The sequence below is a fragment of the Leptonychotes weddellii genome, chromosome 14, assembly GCF_054177405.1.
Source record: "Leptonychotes weddellii isolate Sample4059 chromosome 14, ASM5417740v2, whole genome shotgun sequence".
Taxonomy (NCBI): Eukaryota; Metazoa; Chordata; class Mammalia; order Carnivora; family Phocidae; genus Leptonychotes; species Leptonychotes weddellii.
This window is the reverse complement of record NC_138382.1, coordinates 155,634-168,546: the sequence shown is the minus strand read 5'-3', so window position 1 is coordinate 168,546 and position 12,913 is coordinate 155,634. Positions and strand designations below refer to the sequence as shown.

General features: G+C 43.0%; 1 protein-coding gene and 1 long non-coding RNA gene across 4 annotated transcripts in view; one reads left to right on the top strand and one right to left on the bottom strand.

Moving 5' to 3' along the window:
* LOC145716950 (uncharacterized) overlaps positions 1-5,159 on the bottom strand; it is a 7,120-nt gene extending 1,961 nt beyond the window's left edge. Inside the window, exon 1 of the long non-coding RNA XR_014139887.1 lies at positions 5,057-5,159. This is a non-coding gene — a long non-coding RNA (uncharacterized LOC145716950). The remainder of the gene's footprint in view (positions 1-5,056) is intronic.
* A 69-nt stretch (positions 5,160-5,228) lies between these two features.
* ZNF484 (zinc finger protein 484) overlaps positions 5,229-12,913 on the top strand; it is a 38,027-nt gene continuing 30,342 nt past the window's right edge. Inside the window, exons 1-2 of one of the 3 annotated variants that reach the window (XM_081802682.1) lie at positions 5,229-5,542; positions 11,622-12,666. The gene's annotated coding sequence lies outside the window, so the exon portion shown is untranslated. Of the gene's footprint in view, positions 5,543-10,694; positions 12,667-12,913 lie in introns of those variants that run through there. The other 2 variants (XM_081802681.1, XM_081802683.1) reach the window with 2 other exon arrangements.

Sequence of the window (12,913 nt, the reverse complement as noted above, 5' to 3'; positions counted from 1 at the left end):
GGCAGTGGGGGGTGGGGGGGAAGTAGGTAATGGGGATGAAGGCGTGCACCTTCGTGACGAGCAGCACCAAGTGATGTATGGAAGTGATGAATCAGAATATTGTACACCTGAAACTAGTATTACACTGTATGTTAACTACTGGAATTTAAAATAAAGTTTCTTTTAAATCCCAGCAGGATTTTTTTCATAGACCTTAACAGGCTAATTTAAAAATTATATGGATGGGGTGCTTGGGTGACTCGGTTGAGCGTCTGCCTTCAGCTCAGGTCATGATATCAGGGTCCTGGGATCAAGCTCCATGTGGAGCTCTCTGCTCAGCGGGAGTCTGCTTCTCCCTCTCCCTCTGGGCTCTCTCTCTCGTAAAGAAATAAAATCTTAACATAAAATAAAATAAAATATGGAAACGCAAAGGATTTAAAAGCCAAATAAACTTTCTTTTTTTTTTTTTTAAAGATTTTATTTATTTATTTGAGAGAGAGAGCGAGCACATGAGATGGGGGAGGGTCCGAGGGAGAAGCAGACTCCCTGCCGAGCAGGGAGCCCGATGAGGGACTCGATCCAGGGACTCCAGGATCATGACCTGAGCTGAAGGCAGTCGCTTAACCAACTGAGCCACCCAGGCGCCCCAAAGCCAAATAAACTTTCATAGAGAACTAAAAAGTTGGAAGACTTAATCTGATTATGACTTCTAAAACTATAATAATTAAGACTATGGAATCAGCATAAAGATAATAAACAGATCATCAGGACAGAGTAGAGAATCCAGAAACAGACCTACACACATATTTTCAATTGATTTTTTTTAAATGATGCCAAAGACATCAATGGGAAAAGGATAATCTTTTCCCCAAAATGATATTGGAACAAGTAGATGGTCATAGACATTTACATAGAACTTCAACCTAGATCTCTCCATATGCAAAAATTAACTCAAAATATAACAGATAACGTGTATTTTACCACAGTAAATGTATGTTAACAGAGAACTAAATGTAACAGCTAAAATTGATCCATTTTCTGTAAGGAAACAGGAGAAAATCTTGGTGATCTGGTGGGATAAGTACCTCCCCAAAAATACCTACACCTTAATCCCTGGAACCTACAAATATAGTAGATGCAAAAGAAACTTTGCAGATATAATTAAGGTTATAGGGTTATAGGCTTTATGATTAAAGAGATTATCCTGATTTGGGAGGTGGGGGGGGCAATCTAATCACAGGAGCCTTTAAAAGCAGAGAATTTCACTGGAGGCCAGAAAAATTGGCAGAAGGGGTAAGAGATTCCAAGCAAGGATTTGCTGTGCCTTTGTTGGCTGGCTGAGGTGGGGGCCCAGTGCGAGATGGGGCGAGGCCTCTAGGGGCTTCGGTCGCCCCAGATGGCAGCCCCCAAGGAAATGGGCCACAGTCCTACAGCAGGAAGGAGCCAGAACTGGCCGGTACTCTGGCCAGCCTTAGAAACGGTTCTTCCCGAGAACTCTGCCTCATTAAGAGCCAACCTAGTGGACACCTCAGTCTGGGCCCTTGTGAGACTCAGCAAAGGAATCGTCCAAGCACATCAGACATCAGCTGTGAAGTAGTAAGCTCATGTCGTCCTAGGCTGCTTAGTTTGTGATAATTTATTACAGTAGCAATAGGAGACTAATACACGGTGGTCGAGGCAAATATTTCTCAAATAGGTCTCAGAAAGCACAAATTGGGGTGCCTGGGTGGATCAGTCGGTTAAGCATCGAATTCTTGATTTCGGCTCAGGTCATGATCTCAGGGTCCTGGGATCAAGCCCCACATTGGGCTCCCTGCTCAGCAAGGAGTCTGCTTGAGATTCTCTGTCTCCCTCTGTCTCTTCCCCTCCCCTGCTTGCTCTCCCTCTCTCGCTCTCAAATGAAGATAAAATCTTAAAAAAAAAAACCACACACACACAAACTACACAAGAAAATATAAATAAATCAGGCTTGAAAATTAAAGACTTTGGGGCGCCTGGGTGGCTCAGTCGTTAAGCATCTGCCTTCGGCTCAGGTCATGATCCCAGGGTCCTGGGATCGAGCCCCGCATCAGGCTCCCTGCTCGGCGGGAAGCCGGCTTCTCCCTCTCCCACTCCTGCTGCTTGTGTTCCTTCTCTCACTGTGTCTCTCTGTCAAATAAATAAAATCTTTAAAAAAAAAAAATTAAAGACTTAAAAAATCAAAAACTTGTTCTTCAAAAGGTGTTGTATATATAAAAAAGCAATTCACAGACTGATAAAATATTTGCAAAACATCTAGACTTGTATCTTATATAAAGAGCTCTTAGAACTCATTAATAAACAACCCAGTTTTTTTACTTTTATTTATTTATTTACTTATTTTAAAGATTTTATTTATTTGAGAGAGAGAGAATGAGAGACAGAGAGCATGAGAGGGAGGAGGGTCAGAGGGGAGAAGCAGACTCCCCGCTGAGCAGGGAGCCCGATGCGGGACTCGATCCTGGGACTCCAGGATCATGACCTGAGCTGAAGGCAGTCGCTTAACCAACTGAGCCACCCAGGCGCCCCAACCCAGTTTTTTTAATTTGGCAAAAGATCTGAACAGACATTTCACCAGAGAAGGTGCACAAATGGTATCAGGCACATGAGTGATGCTCAGCGTCATCAGTCATTAGGGAAATGGGAAATTAAAGCCACAGTGAGAATCATCATGTACCCACAAGAACGGCTAGAAGTTAGAAGTCTGCCCGCATGGTGTGTGGGTAAGGATGTGCTGCTGCTGATCACGTGAAACGGGACCACTGATTTGGAAAACAGTCCAGCAGGTTTTTTAAGCTGAACAGACCTCGGGTCCATACTAGACGGCACAGACCTGTTTCTACTTGCTCCTCTGAGTCAGAACCACTATAAACCATGGGCATAACTAAAGACAACCAAAGAAGTCTGGGAAGTGGTAAGAGGAAGGCGAAATGGTTTGGAGCCCCGTGGCTGGAAAAACACAGCGATGGGTGTCATAAACCCAAAACCATCTTTCTGCAGTCTCAGCTCCTTTAGCAAGGAATACTCCCCATTTCTCTCCAGGAGTCCTTCTCTGCTTTTATAGTGGGTAGATGTTCTTATCCTCAAACAGTGGGGACATTTGCTAGGATTTTGCTGCTGGACATGTCTGTGTCTTTGGTGGGAGAACCCGAGGAACTGGAAGAAGGCTTTTTCAGGGACCTGATGCTCTATGTGGACATTTGAGTTGTTGCTTACTACTGCTCAGTGAGACTGACTCCTTGAGGAACAAGCATAATCAACTACGATTTAATCTTTCTTTGTGGCTCCAAAGGTCACCCCTTCATATTGACTGTAGACCAAACAGCAAGTTTCTTTGAAGGCTTGTCTTTTCTGTTCTTGTCCTCCTTCCTTTTGACCTAATAGAACTAGGAACATCTATATGACTCTACCCATTATTCTAGTGATTTTAATTTTTTTTAATTTTTAAAATTTTTTGAAGATTTTATTTGAGGGAGGGAGGGAAAGAGAGAAAGAGAGAGTACATGAACAGGGGGAAGGGCAGAGGGAGAGGGAGAAGCAGACTCCCCACTGAGCAGGGAGCCCAACAAGAGACTCAATTCCAGGACCCTGGGATCATGACCTGAGCCGAAGTCAGATGCTTAACTGACTGAGCCACCCAGGTGCCACAAGACATCTTTTTTCTGTAACCCTTTCTACTTTCTAAATTTTGTTGGTGTGCCTGTGTATTTGTGTGTTTTACCACGTGTGTATCATTCAAAAAGATAATTTAAAATATTTGGCTAATCTAATGGGTTGCTCTAATGGTAGCCCTAACTGCACTTTTCCCCAACAATATCCTATTATTCTTTAACACTGATTATTTTGCACATAAGCCCTAATAAAATCCCCAGGACACTCTCCCCAACCCCACCTCTGACATCCAGAGTGGTTTTTAAAAGTGAAACAGATCTGTTCACTCCCCTGCTTTAAAACCCTCCAGCGGCTTCCCACAGTCCCACTCAACCCTGTCACTGCCTTCCTCACTGCACTTACTACGGAAAATCACCTTCCTCATCTGTTTGTATTTACACATACTGCCTGTCACCCACACCATAACATGGTATCTTTACCTGGATAACTGGATGTTCCTACACACAGGTGCGCAATAATTCCTGAATAAAGGAGTCTGATAAGGGAATGCAAGGAAGACATATTTCTGTTTAGTGGCCTAAGCGAAGCTACCATACAGCCTCCAACTCAGACACAGCTCATAGTTCATTCAGCCATCCACAGAAGAATTAATGTGATCAAATTATCAGAAATTAATTCATATAAAAGTTGGCACCTCAATTCAGTAAAAACGCGGATGACATTACAATCATCCGTGTGAAGAAGAAAATAAAATTACGAAGAGAAAATATAACTTAATAGCTAACATCTGTTAAGCAATTAGTCTGCGCCATACTCGTGTATTAACTCACTCAATTCTCTCAGTGGAGACGCAGAGAGCTCTGAAGAAACCTGCCCAGGGTCACCAGGGTACTAAATGGTGGAGCCAAGAGCTAAAAATTCAGGAGGCATCTTGAATGGTTACACAAAATGCTTAAATTCTACACCAAAAAGATTATTTTATTGAGTGTAAATTAAGAGTAACTCTTTAAAAATTCATAGGGCAGTGATTATGCGGCTGCAGACTATTTAAAGGGAGACATAACTTAGCACCAAGCACAAGAGTGGTACAGTACTATCAACTATTAAAATTTCCACCTGTGATCAGGATACCACGAGGTCTCTACCAACTGAGCCCTGAGAGTGACCACCCCCCGAGTCCGCCACTGACCTCACCAGATCCTCATCACTAAACTTCGGACCCCAATTACTCAGCCACGGACCAACGTCACCAGCCCACAGAGCCCGCGTCCCTGGCCCGACGGTCACGCCGCCGGCGAGCACACAGCCTCGCGTGACGGTCCCCACGTCGGACCCCTAAACCTCAGGATCACAGCCATCCTCCCTGGGCCCGCGGGCGCGAACGCTGACCTCGCGAGTGTCGCATCACTAACTGGGGCACTAACCCACGAACCCAGCCATCACTGACCAACCACTCCAACTCTCCGGTCGCAGGCTTCTGGGATCGCGGAGACAGGGGCAACCGCAGAAGCGCCCTTCTAGAGCGACTTCCGCCCGCGGAACAGGCCCCGCTGCCGGAACTACGGAGGCCGCGAGGCGGGGCTGCGCGCGCCCGCGGAACTACGGAGGCCGCGAGGCGGGGCTGCGCGCGCCCGCGGAACTGCCGCCAAGCTGGGGTCCCCGACTGCCGGGCGCTTCGTGGGGACCCGGCGTCCTCGCGGGCAGATTCGGTCCGCCAGTGGGCTGGAGGGAGTCTGGTGTGGAGATCGTGGAGATAGGGGGGAAGTCCCTGGCCTGGAAGAGTCGGGAGCTGCGGGGCAGGGGCTCGTGGCCAGTCCAGTGGGAAGCCCAGGTCACAGGGCTCGTGTTCACCGCCTTCTGTGCGTGAGTCATTTCCCACACGAGGACAGCCGGTTCTCAGAGCGGCTCACAAGCCCAGCATTTAACCCACCTGGTAAGGTCCCCTTGTGCTGTGTGTATCCCCATGGATTTCCAGGGCCTTCAAGATGGGCACAAAGACTCCTCGACCGAACCGGAGTCAGGCTCCGCTGAGCCTTCATCTCCAGTAGGCCCAACATTGGGCCCTGTCCTGGACTACTTAGTCCGGCTTTATCGAGAATCCTACTGAGTCAGCTTAGGAAAAATCCTTGGTACCTGATCACCTTTACTGTCCGAGCAAATTACTCATCCTCCCCTCCGTTTTTTATCCTCCTCGCCTGCTTTCGACAAGCATCCTGGTGAGCCTGTAGGGAGAATTCCCCCTAGCCTTGTTTACTCAGTAATTTTTTATCCACTGGCCCTCACTCTGCTCCTTGTCAGTCCACCACCCCCCTTACCCTCGTGTTCAGAGTTGACTCCAGTATCTCTCCCCTCCAGCAAAACCTCCTTGCAGTAGTCTCTACACCTATCACTATGGTCCTGAATAAAGAATGCTTTACTTTTTAACTACGATCAGAATGATTTTTTAATTTTTTTCTTTAACAATAAGGAAATAAAAACAATAGCTGAGATATGTGTGTACCAGAAATATAGCTTTGTATGAAAAATACAGCTTCCAGGAAATTGAGGCAAAAAGGAAAACTGGATAAGTAGGGTCTAAAGGCAAAGAAAGAGCTTGGCCACTGTGGGAAGTCAGCCTTTGTCTGACCTCTGAGCTTCCAAGAGGCAGGTGATGGCTTCTGACCACCTAGGAGCTCCACTGGCCCCTTTTGTCCCAAGTCCCTTTCCTTGACTCCCCCAAATCTTAGATCAGCCACTCCTTTGATGGACACTGAGCCTTTGCAAATGGCAGGTGTGTATTCAGTCTGAGGTTACTAAGTATAAAATTCACAGGCTTTGTTCTCTTGATCATATCATTTGATCTGTATTTCCTTTCAGGTTGGTGCATACAAAGTATGACTTCCCTGTCATGTACAAGACCCTGAGGTGGGGCTTGATCCGGTGCCCAGGGACCTCTTCACCAGGGACTCTTTCAAAACTTCAGTTAAAGTCCACCAGGAACACACCTGTGGTTAAACAATTACTATTATTTATTTATTTATTTTAAAGATTTTATTTATTTGACAGAGAGAGACACAGCGAGAGAGGGAACACAAGCAGGGGGAGTGGGGGAGGGAGAAGCAGGCGTCCCGCAGAGCAGAGAGCCTGATGTGGGGCTCGATCCCAGGACGCTGGGATCACGACCTGAGCCGAAGGCAGACACTTAACGACTGAGCCACCCAGGTGCCCCGAACAATTACTATTATTGCAGTAAGGAACAACAACATCATGGAGAATTATGAGAAGTCTAAATAAAGAGGAGTTAGAAAGAAGCTATTATAGGATTTGAGCTTTGGATGATTTGGGGTAGAATCTCAAGTTGTGGGGAGTTTGCTCTAGGTTGGATGCTGTCAGAAAGTAAGGCAATGTGATGACTATTTTGTGGATGGCACTGCATTCTGTTTTTGTCTGTGCTTAGCATTATGAAGTGTCCTTGTGTTTGTTGCAATTTATGGTCTCAGAGTAATCTCTCTCTTTTTTAAAGATTTATTAGAGAGAGAGTGCAAGTGGAGGGAGGGGCAGAGGGAGAGGGAGAGAGAGAATCTCAAGCAGACTCCCCAGTGAGCGCAGAGCCCAACATGGGTCTCAGTCTCACAACCCTGAGATTATGACCTGAGCCAAAACCAAGAGTCTGACACTTAACTGACTGAGCCACCCAGGTGCCCCATTTAAAAATTTTTTTTCAAAGATTATTTATTTACTTAGATAGAGATAGGACAGAGATAGCAAGAGAGAGCAGGAGAGGGGAGGAGAGGGAGAAACAGGCTCCCTGCTGAGTAGAGAGCTGGATGTAGGGCTCTATCCCAGGACCTGGGGATCATGACCTGAGCTGAAGGCAGACACTTTGACTGAGCCACTCAGGCACCCCTAATTTTTTTTAAAGATTTAGGTCTCAGAGTAATCTTGGATGAAATTAGTATTTTGTGAGATTGTTATGTCTTAACAGGAGGACAAAATGGCCTGACTGTGAGTGTCAGACCAATTTGTAATAACATTGAAGCCTAACTATGAAGCAAATGTTGGCAGAATTGAAGGGAGAAATACAGTCCTACAATAATACTTGAAGACTTCAACACTCCACTTAAAACAAGCCTTAAGACTAAAAAAAAAAAAAAAAAAGGCTGACAAGTCCAGTTTGACAAAGAAATGGTTTATTAAGGGGACTATGGACAAAAGCATGACTTGGGCACTGCAAGATGAGTAGATCTCTGCAACACCACAAATAGATCCACATCAATATAGTCAGCTGATTTTTTACAAAAGCGCCATGGGGCAAAGATAGTCTTTTTAACAAATGGTGCTGGAACAACCAGACACACACACACACAAGCTTAGACAAAGACTTGACTCCGTTCACAAAAGTAAATCAAAATAAAGAACTAAATGGAAAATGGAAAACCATAAAACTCTCAAAAGATAACATAGGGTATGACAATGACTGTTTACAATACCAAAGGCCTATCCATTAAAGAAAAAATTGGTAAGATATATTTTATTAAAATTAAAACTTATGCTTTCAAAAGACAATGTTAGGAGAATGAAAAGACAAGCCACACACTGGGAGAAAATATATGCAAGACACATCTGTTAAAGGATCGTTCTAAAAAAGACAACTTTTGAAACTCAACAATAAGAAAACAACCTGATTTTAATGAGCTAAAGACCTTAACAGACACCTCCCCAAAGAAGATAGACAGATGGCAAATAAACACATGAAAAGATGCTTCACATCATATGTCAGCAGGAAAATGCAAATTAAAACCATAATGAGATACTACTACACATGTATTAGAATGACTAAAATCCAGAATACTGACAAAAATCAAATGCTGACAAGGATGTGGAGCAAAGGAACTCTCATTTATTGCAGATGGGAATGCAAAATGGGATAGCCACTTTGGAACACTGTGACAGTTTCTCACAAAACTAAATATACTCAATATATGACTCGGCATTTGCACTCTTTAGTATTTACCCAAAGGAGGTGAGAACTTAGGCCTACAAAAAAACCTGCACATGGATATTTATGGCAGCTTTATTCGTAATTGTCAAAACTTGTTAGCAATCAAGATGTCCTTTGGTAGGTGAATGGATAAATAAACTGGTACATCTAGGCAATGGAGTATTATTTAGTGCTGAAAAGAAATGAGCTTTCAAGCCATGAAAAATTTGGAGGAAACTTAAGTGCATGTTACTAAGTGAAAGCCAAAGTCTACATACTATAGGATTCCAACTATATGACATTCTGGAAAAGGCAAAACTAGGAAAAAGGTAACTAGGAAAAAGGTAAATGGTTTCCAGGGGTTGAGGTAGGGGAAGGGATGAATAGTCACATAGGATTTTCAGAGGGTGCCATAATGATGGATACTTGTCATTATATATTTGTCCAAACTCCTAGACTGTATAACACAGAGTGAACCATAATGTAAACTATGGACTTTGGGGGCATATGATATGTCAATATAGGTTTGTCAGTTGTAACAGATGTACAACTCTAGTGGAAGATACTAAGAATAGGGAGAGGCTATGCATGGATGAAAGCTCGGAGTAGACAGGCAATATCTGTACCTTCTCAATTTTGCTGTGAAGTTTAAACTGTTCTAAAAAATTTAAATTCTTTTTTAAAAAGATTTTAGTCATTTATTTGACACAGAGAGAGAGAGCTCGCACACACCAAGTGCACACACAAACAGGGGGAAGGGCAGGCAGAGGGAGAAGCAGGCTCCTGGCTGAGCAGAGAGCCCATGCAGGGCTGGATCCTAGGACCCTAGTATCATAACCTGAGCTGAAGGCAGATGCTCAAACTACTGAGCCACACAGGTGCCCTAAAAAAATTAAATTCTTTTAAGTTCCTTTCTTTTCCTTTTAACACACATAGGATAAGTAGTGATGTTCTCTCATTTCTGCTATTAATTTTGTCCTCTTTTTTTTCTTAGTTACCCTGGCAAGGAGCTTATCAATTCTATTGATATTTTCAAAGAGATAGCTGTTGGTTTTACTGATTTTCTCTATTAATATCTTGTTTTTAGTTTCATTTATTTCTACTTTAACATTATTTTTTTCTGCTTCCATTAGTTTTATCTGGTTCCTCTTTCTCTAATTTCCTAAGATGGAAGTTTAGATTATTGATTTTAACTATTTTTCCCTTCTAATCAATGCCTTCAATACCATATATTCCCTATAACCACTACTTTTGCTGAATTTCAGAATTTTTTATAAATGATATTTTCATCATTTAATTTAAAATATTTTTGAAAAACTCTCTTGAGACTTATTTTTTGATGCATGTGTTATTTAGAGCTGTGTTCTCAGTCTTCAGATATTTTGGGATTTTCCAGCTCCTTTTCTGTTACTGATTTTTAGTTTAATTTCATTGTTTTCTGAGAACATGCTTTGTATGGTTTATATTCCTTGGAATTTGTTAAGATGTGTTTAATGGCCCAGAATGTGGTGTATCTTGGTGAATGTTTCATGTGGGCTTGAGAGTAATGTGTATCACATTGTTGGATGAATTATTTTTATAAATGTCAACTAGATCCAATGGATTAATGGTGCTGTTCAGTTCAAGTATATCACTATTGATTTTCAGCCTGCTGGGTCTGTCAATTGTTGATAGAGGAGTATTGAAGTCTCCAATTATAATATTGGATTTGACTAATTTGACTAATTAGAATTTGACTAATTCTCCTTGCAGTTTTTGACGGACATATTTTAGTGCTTTGTTCTTAGGCTCATAGACATTGAAGATTGTTATGCCATCTTGAATAATTGACCCCTTTATTATTATGTATTATATGTCATTATGTAATGCCCTTTTTATCACTGATAATTTTCCTTCTCTTGAAGTCAGACTTATCTCAAATATAGCTACTTTAACTTTCTTTTGGTTAGTGTTATTTAGCATACTATGGCTTTCTCCATTACTTTTAATCTATTTGTGTCTTTTTTTAGTAACTGAGTTTGAATTCATCCCCCACCTTTATTGAGATCTAGTTGACATATAACATTGTGTAAGTTTAAGATATACAATATGATGATCTGGTGCACATATATATTATAAAACTATTACAAAAATAAGGTTAGTTAACACATCAATTATCTCACATAATTACAATTTTTATTGAGATATAGTGCACATATAACATTACATTAGTTTCAGGTGTACAATATTATTTGCTCTATGTATATATTGCAAAGTGATCACCATTATAAGTCTAGTTAACATCTATCACCACACAGTTATATATATATATTTTACAGTGAGGACTTTTACATTCTACTCTCTTAGCAACTTTCAAATATGCAGTACTGTATTATTACAGTCATCATGCTGTGCATTACATCCCCAGGACTTACTTATTTTATAAGTGGAAGTTTGCATCTTTTGAAGACCTTCACTCAGCACTCCCCTAACCACGATCTATTCTCTGTATCTATGAATTCAGTATTTTTTTTCATTTTTTAGATTCCAAATATAAGTGAGAACATACAATATTTGCCTTTTTCTGACTTATTTGACTTAGCATAATACCCTCAAGGTCCATCCATGTTGTTGCAAATGGCAGAATTTCCTTCTTTTTGTGGCCAAGTATTCCACTGTATGTATGTACCTCATTATCCATTCATGCATTGATGAACACTTAGGTTGTTTGCATTTTGGCTGTTGTGAATAATGCTACAATGAACACAGGGGGCCAGATATCTCTTCCGGATACTCATTTCAGCTTATTGTTTTCTCTATTGTTTTTCAATTTCATTGTTTCTGCTCTTCATTATTTCCTTCTTCCTTTTTTAGTTTATTGAGGTGGGAGTGTAGGTAATCGATTTGAGAATTTTCTTCTTTTGTAATGTAAACCTTTAAAATTTTTCTCTGGTACAGAATTTCCTCTCACCACTGCCTTAGCTACAACCTACAAACTTTGATATGTTGTGTTTTCATTTTCATTCATTTCAATGTGTTTTTTTTAATAAGATTTTATTTATTTATTTGACAGAGAGACACAGCCAGAGAGGGAGCACAAGCAGGGCGAGTGGGAGAGGGAGAAGCAGGCTTCCTGCTCCATCCCAGGACCCCGGGATCATGACCTGAGCCGAAGGCAGACGCTTAACGACTGAGCCACCCAGGCGCCCCATTTCAATGTATTTTAAAAATCTTGAGACTTCCCCTTTGGCCCATGGATTACTTCGAACTCTTGTTTAATTTACAAGTGTTAACTTCCTGTCATCTTTCTGTTCCTGATTTTTTTTTTAAGATTTTATTTATTTACTTGATAGAGATAGAAGGAGAGCACAAGCAGGTGGAGTGGCAAGCAGAGGGAGAGGGAGAAGCAGGCTCCCCGCTGAGGAAGGACCCCCAACAAGGAGCTCCATCCCAGGACTCTGGGATCGTGACCTGAGCCGAAGATGGCTGCTTAACCGACTGAGCCATCCAGGCGCCCCTGTTCCTGATTTCTACTTTGATTCTACTGTGTCCAGAGAACATAGCCTGTATGATTCGGTTCTTAAATTTGATATGTTTTATGACACAGGTTATGATACATCTTGGTATATGCTCCATGGGCGCTTGAATAGAATGTGTGTCTTGCTGTTTTGGGGCGGAGTGTTCTGTAATTGCTGATTGGCTCAGTGGTGGTGTTGAGTACACAGGAGCACGCAGAAAGGCACTGGGGGGCCTTGGACTCTGGCTGCTTCCTGGCCTACTCCTAGAGTAGTACCTCACTTGCCACATTTCCCCCTGACAACTCTGAGCTACACAGTCTTTACGTCACTTCAACATGGCCGCCCGCAGGTCTGAGTGGCTACTGGGCGCCGCCATGTCGGCGCCGAGTCAGCCATTTGGCGGGGGCCGATTTTAGCAGAGAGCCATGTTGAGTCCGGGAGACCTGCCGCCGAGCACCCGCTACTGAGCATGCGCACACCCAGGCGGCGGCGTAAGGAATCCCGCAGGAACCCGGAGGGAGTGAGAAAAGAAGTCGGACAGATTTAGTCACCACCTGAGGTAAATGGCCACTGTCTTGAGAGAGCTTGAGTGAGGGGCAGGTGAGTGCAGCGACGGGAACATCGGGAGTTGACTCGTGGGAAGTCTCTGATGTCTGTGATTAGCGTCGGGTCAGTGATGGGGGCGGGCAGTGGATGAAATAATGGGAGTCTGAGGAGTCCCTGAGGGTGGATCCGCGGCGGAGGGACGGAGGTCTTTGGGTCTCTGAGGGTGGATCCGCGGCGGAGGGACGGAGGTCTTTGGGGTCCCTGAGGGTGGATCCGCGGCGGAGGGACGGAGGTCTTTGGG